The following is a 7177-nucleotide window of genomic DNA, read 5'->3' as shown; positions in this document are numbered from 1 at the left end:
ATATATATATATATATATATATAGATAAATAGATAGATATATAAAGATATAGATATAGCTATATGTATATGGACGTATTTATATTGTATATATAATATAGATTTAATTATATGTATAGTTTTAATTAAAAGATTGGGCTACATGTAATTACATATTTATCAATATCTTTTTCAGTGAGGATAATCTGTGTCAATAATTGTATTCAGTATAGTTGTAATCCATTCCTTTAGCCTGATAAATTAAACGTTATGGTCAAATTATTGCAGCTACATCTAGGTTTTTGCCCTCATTGTGAGATCATTGTAATTATATCTACATAATTAACAAAAGCTTTGTCTTTGGCTGTTAACACAGAGATCACAGCATTTCTTCGTACCATTCACCCACCAGTCTGGATAAACAGAGAGAAAGAGAGTGAGGAGATTTTCTTTCCACCTGTGTCGCTGTCCAATACTTAACGTTAATACATATCGAGTAGCCTCGATTTTGGTCATTTGGTCAGCTAGAAATAACAGCTACCTCCCCAGCGTTACATTATATATTTTACATAAAGGCATAATAGATTCACTCGACAATAATACCTGATATTACAAAAATATGAAATATTGCTATCTGGAACTTTTTTCTGATAGAACTATTCGATTGGAACTCAAGTGTGATTAAAATACAGTAAGCAAATTTGTATGTCGATTAACCTGTTAGAAATCGCAGCCAGATTATCATCTTACGTATCAAATATTTTTTACTCAAGGCACAAAGCTCGAAAATTATCGGGGAGGAGGATCAGTCGATTAGATCGACCCCTATATGCAACTGGTACTTAATTTATCGACCTCGAAAGGATGAAAGGCAAAGTCAACATCGGTGGAATTTGAACTCAGAACATAAAGACAGACGAAATACCGCCAAGCATTTCGTCCGGCGTGCTAACACTTCTGCCAGCTCGCCGCCTTCTCAAGTATCAAATAATAAGAAAGAGACGTAATCGACAATGTATTTCTATCCCTAAAAAAACACGGATGTAAATATATATATATGTGCAACTTAAAGATACTACTGCTACTACTACTCTCACCACCACCACTACTACTACCCTAATAATGTGACTTATAAAACTATTACTTTCCATAAAGTTGTTTATTTTCCCTCAAGAATGTAGGTTTTAGTACATTCCTTATATTTGGGAAATGCTTCACGTATCATTTTTGTGTGTTGATATTTGTTTTATGCTGTTGAAAATCATAAGGAGTAGTAATCTGTTTCACTGATAATCCTCCTGATTTTAGGATTAAAAAAAAAGTATTTAACATTGAATATTTTCACTCTGGAATCGAAACTAAATCAGTGACCTTCCAATTCAGCATGTTACCAGGTATTATTTGTTGTATTGAAAGACTCCAATTGATTATAAGTTTTTTGACGTTATATATATTACGACTGCATTTCAGTCCTCCGAGTTCAAATCCATAGAGGTCGACTTTGTCTTTCATCCTTTCGCGGTTGATAAAATAAGTGCCAGTTAAACACTGGCATCAATATAATCGGCTTACACCACTCTCCTCAAAATCTCCTGCCCCAGTTCCAAAATGTAACGCTATCACAAAATTTATGTATTATTTTAACAGAAATCTGATCACGCATCGTTTACAGTTTAAAATGTGCTTAAATTAAAATATTGACGTCATTCGAAAATATAATTAATGACCAACAAAAATAAATATTTGCTAACTTACTATGTTAAAACAGGTTTTCGGAGCCTGCTGCGTTTAATTTAATGTTGTTAACGTACAAACATATTACGATTGATTTTGTTGATTTTACTAATAGCTGGATCGTGTATCAAATTTACTTAATTTTGTTATCGAATCCAATGTTGATAAACGCAACTGATTATGTAAATACGTATAACGTACTCAGTTGTATTATCCAAAATAAAATTAATTTTTAATTCACTTTATTATGCGTGGTTGTTGAATAATTTATTTTTTGAGCCAATAAATATATTTGCCAAAAATTTGATCTTTATGAATGGCGGAATGCAAACGACAGAGTCGGTGGTTCATGGCCGGCAATTCACGTCATATAACTAGGTTATGCTTTGCTCGTCGGAAATGCGCACGAATTTAATCTCTGGTGATCTATCGATCGGCTGCAATTATCGTAATTACCCTTATGTAAATGTTAATTAATTTAACTGTAATTTTCCTAAATATTGCAAACAATTTCACTGGGCGCTTTTCAATTGAATATAACCCGGAATCTATTGTACCTTTACACAGATTCTAAAATAATTTCAAATTGATGCTCACATCTTGCTCAAGGGGTTTATCAATTTGGAAATTCAGTGAAATATGACGAATGAATTCAGTTTATATTACGTTTCATACGATTCATTGAATATGAGATTTTAAATGAGAGACTCAGCTCTGCTAATGAGAAAATAATGGAGTACTGTTCAGAAACTGAGATTTATACAAGTGGTTATAGACTCCAAAATTGATGTTTTAGAAACGAGATTTTGGATCCACTTTCTCATTAAACATTACATGATTGTGTATGAGTATCTGAAATGATTGGGTTTTTCTTCTTTCAGTCTGCATACGGCATAACTGTTAAATAGAATAGCATGCTTCCAAACCTAAGAGGCCTCCACCATGACTAATAGTGAATCTATCAGTAGCTTACAATCACGCACTCAATTAAATTATAGAGGAATGCGAGGCCAGTAATTTGCTACATTTAATAAGCGCGATACAGTGATGCCTTATGGTAATTTACTCTGATGAGACAAACGTGGAAATAAAAGAGTGCAGACGTCGGTCATCGAGCAAAGAAAAACAGTAAGATTTAACTGAAATTACATCAGCAAGAATGTAATGTAGCTGTGATATATAACATTAGTTTCCTTTATTCAAATTATTCCTATTATCAAAAATACTAAACGTATATATGTCTCAAACCAAGAGAACTAGTTTTTTTGCATTACTTTCCGACTTAACACATTTACTAGATAATATTTTCACCTGCTGCGAAAATTGTACACCCTGAGGTTATATATGCCAATCTAGAAAGTGATATGGTAATGTATGCAAATAACTAACATCAAACTCTCTAAGTAACCATTCACAACAAACTAAGGTAATCTGAATATCTTAAGTGAATATATGTTTGGAATAATGCAATTATCTCGGAAGATTTCATGAAGAAAAAATGCTGCAGATGACATTTGTGGTACATTCATTAAGCATCATGGTTATACATTTTTCTCATGCATTCCATATAGTACTGGGGAAATATTGTTCTAGACAGAGATGCGATTCAGACGTAATACTGTTTTAGTTAATAGCGTTTGTCTACTTTGGGAAAAATAAAAAGGACATGTAATTATCTTCACACTTCTTCTAAATGTCAATGAATAATTATGTTTCTGGACGTTTCATGCTGGGAAAATTAAAATTGTTATTGTTGTAAACGTCGTCGCTTGATAGCCCTGATCTAGCGTTCAATCCGTTTCCATTTTGTAAATGTATATTCACGACATTACATGTAATATGCATTTTAGTCTTTATTTTAGTCTGATATGCTTTCGTGTGATTTGAGAGACATTTGGCTGCTATTTCTAGCGTGTAGGTTCACTCGTTGAATCATATAAACTTTTTTAGTCATTATTTACATCCGATGGATATTTGTCCTCATCTTGTTTGCTGTTAAAACAACGTTTCGGCTGATATACCCTCCAGCCTTCTTCAGTTGTCTTGGGGAGATTTCGAACCTGGCTTCTCTCTCATTCCTAAGGTATTTTTCGATATTATTATTATTATTGTTCTGGCCACTGCTTGGAATCGAACTCGGAATCTTAGGGTTAGTAGCCCGCGCTCTTAAGCACTACGGCATATGATCGTGGGCAATTATGGAGTGTATTTTAGGGCTTATTAATCTAATATTTTCCTATCCTTCTTTAATACCGGTTCCCATATGCTACTCATATCTGCACTCGGTCTGCTTAGGATGTTGTTGTGACCTAGCATATGTGCTACTTCTTTTAGTTTTCGTATTTTCCAGTGGTATTCTTTGCCTATTATTTTAACTTCATCCCACAGGGGGAGGTGGTCTCCATTTTTCCATACATGATCATCAATAAGGAGATATTTATCAATATCTCCTTGTGTCACTGCTTTTCGATGTTCGTCTACACTTATTTTGAGGGGACGACCCGTTTCACCTTTGTATAACCTACTACAGCTGGATGGGTTAGAGTACACGCACTCTTTGACCGCATTCTCTTCCATTGGTTGTTTTACTCGGAGATATTTGCGAAGTGTTGTATTTGCTCTTGAATACTGTCCTGATGTCATATGGTATAAGTCGATTGCATTGGCCCCAATGTTCAACTGGTACTTATTTTATCGATCCCGAAATTATGCGATCTGGGAAATGTATTCTGTTTATTTGAAGGAAGTGAATTACTGCTGTTAAACTCAAGATCTTGGTTTAAAGCGACTTCGCCTTTCATCATTTCCGACTATACGATAAGCACCAGCTGAAGACTGGCATCGATGTAATCGACTTACCCCCACCTTCCCCAACATACACCCACCCCCACCTCCACACCCCCCTCACCGAAAGTGCTGGCCTTGTGCCAAAATCTGAAACCAATATTCATTAATGATGAGACGGCAGAATTGTTAGAGTCTGAGAAAAAATCCGTTGAGTGACTTTTGCTTAGTATCTCATTTCTAGTTTCAATTTTGTTTACTCGTCTTTCCGGTGTCGATAAAAAGGGAGTGCTATTTCTAGAACGATTTGATTGATTGTTTCCCGCCTCCTCCAAAATTTCTCTCCGCTCAATTCTCGATGAAATTGTTAACGTGATGCAAACGGTCATGTTGATAAAGTGTCGGAAAACATCTCTTGCAATAATTAATTGCCATGGGGATTTGGACTCCCCAAAACAACACATTTTGCTTTTCATCCTTCGGCTTAGTCTAATGTAAATTTCTGACACAAATTTTTACAGAAGGAAAATAAAGAAAATTTCAATTATCCGCTAAACATTATGTTAAACTTTTGAGATCTACTTGTTTGGTGAATGATTTTATCTGACATGGTGTGTTTAACTTGACCCAATTACAGCTTAAAAGACACACACTAGCCTTTCGGAAACACATAGAATCCATTAACTTTACTTAAAGCGTGTTTTCTTGATGTGTAAATTTTAGTCGCACTGCCTGCGACCTGGTCACTAACACCAAAAATTCATTGTTGGAAATTATGTCATTGAATATGTTCATTATCATTACGATAACTAAAATCATCCTGTTTTCTTTAATTTTGTGAGTGCTTGAACTAAATCCGTATAACAGCTTCAAATGTAAGCCTTAAAAATAACTTTACTCCTTGTATCCTTAGTAACGAACAGGAATCATTAATTTTATATATTCAAACTGAAATACGAAAAAATATAAGAATAGTTGTATCGATGAACATGAAAATTGATTCTGTGTTTGAGGTGATTTTGGTTGTGGTGGCGGGTGGAATAGACAGTATTAACAATAGACGTGACTTGTAATGAATCAGTAAGGAGGGAGAGAAAGAGAAGCAGATAGGTTTATGTAAATATATGTTTGAATGGAGTTAATGTGATTCTCAGAACGTCATCATTAAGAGAAGTAAAAAATGTCCCCGTGATAATTCTGGTCGAGTGAGCGAGGTGGAGTGATATGTCGCTAGGTGCGGATACGACATTGGCTGGAAATCTTGAAACATTGCAGCACTATTTGAATATTTGACAGTGTTGATTTGACGGTAGTGAAAAATAAATAGCTTATTAGTTTATATTTGAGTGGATGTGTATATTAGTGTCCGCTTGCGAGTGTTTTTATGTGTGTGTGATAGATGTTAGTGTCATAATGTCATAAATATGATTATTATCTATTCGATACAAAAGCCATTAATATATAAAATTGAACTTGCACAAAATAGAAAGAAAAATCTACGATATTTATTACATTATTTATCATTATCATTAACCATCATGATAAGATCAACCATCTCTATTAATATACAGAGTATCTGTGGTCAATATAAACATCAATTTAAAACTCCAGTCTCAAGATATTAAACTCTCAGAGAAGCTTACAACACAACTAACTTGTATCATATTCGTTTTTACATTTTACTCAACTTACATTCACCACAAAATAGAAAAATATGTTAAACTTCAACCAACGTGGATTATCTTCTCAAACAAGGTCATTAGATAGTAATTCTCTTTCGTTCAGTAAAAGAAACCTGATCTAAGTTTCGTTCTTTTATTTCTTTCAGCCATTGACATGCAGCCATATTGGACACCGCCTAGAAAAGTGTCGACGTCGAAATCAGCCTGTAGCACGTAATCGACTTTTTAGTCTGGTAGCTAAGTTATCGACTCTTTTGCCGAACCGCTATGTTATTGAGAAGTAAACACATTAACACTAGTTGTCAAACGGTGGATGATGAACACCTCTAATACTAACACACACACACACAAACAGACAGGAACACACACATATGTGTGTCTCTGTGTGTCGTGCACCCACAGCATTTCCGTCTATCAAGTACACACACAAGACATTGGTTTGGTGCTGTAGTAAAAACAATTACCCAAGGTACAACACGGAATCAGAAATAACGTGTGTGCAAGCCTGTCTTATAAACCACAAAGCTATTCTCACATCTATATAAATATATCAGCAAAAGTTTAATCTTGTGTCTACAAAGAATAGTGTAATTCCATCCAACTTACATCACGAATTATATATGGTTCATAGACTTTATAACATATTCATTAACTTATAGTTGTAGTCCTATGTTTGTATGAATAGAAATCTCTTCATGTGTTTATTGCCCTAATTAGCTGCCTTCTCACAAACATTCGGTAGAAAATAAAATTCTAGTATTTTCCTAGCTTGTTACGATTTATGTTTTTTTTTTCTTTTAACAACGATGTAACGTCTGTGCTCTTAAAATATTCTGTTATGCCATTGACCTCACCGCGTTGTTCTTTAGCCGTAAGTCAACCCTGATCTTGTAAACCTGATGATCAAAGCTTTTCCGTTTACAACATTTCATCGTCCTCTGCACGTAATACAACACTAACGAGTATGCATTGATGTTTTAAAACATAGTATGGGCGATT

General features: G+C 34.4%; 1 long non-coding RNA gene across 1 annotated transcript in view; it reads left to right on the top strand.

Moving 5' to 3' along the window:
• Positions 1–6529, top strand: part of LOC128249846 (uncharacterized) — a 16538-nt gene extending 10009 nt beyond the window's left edge. Inside the window, exon 3 of the long non-coding RNA XR_008265967.1 lies at positions 6325–6529. This is a non-coding gene — a long non-coding RNA (uncharacterized LOC128249846). The remainder of the gene's footprint in view (positions 1–6324) is intronic.
• The last annotated feature ends 648 nt before the right edge of the window (positions 6530–7177 follow it).

This window comes from Octopus bimaculoides, chromosome 18 (assembly GCF_001194135.2).
Source record: "Octopus bimaculoides isolate UCB-OBI-ISO-001 chromosome 18, ASM119413v2, whole genome shotgun sequence".
NCBI classification, from domain to species: Eukaryota; Metazoa; Mollusca; class Cephalopoda; order Octopoda; family Octopodidae; genus Octopus; species Octopus bimaculoides.
This window is presented reverse-complemented; position numbering and strand designations above follow the sequence as displayed.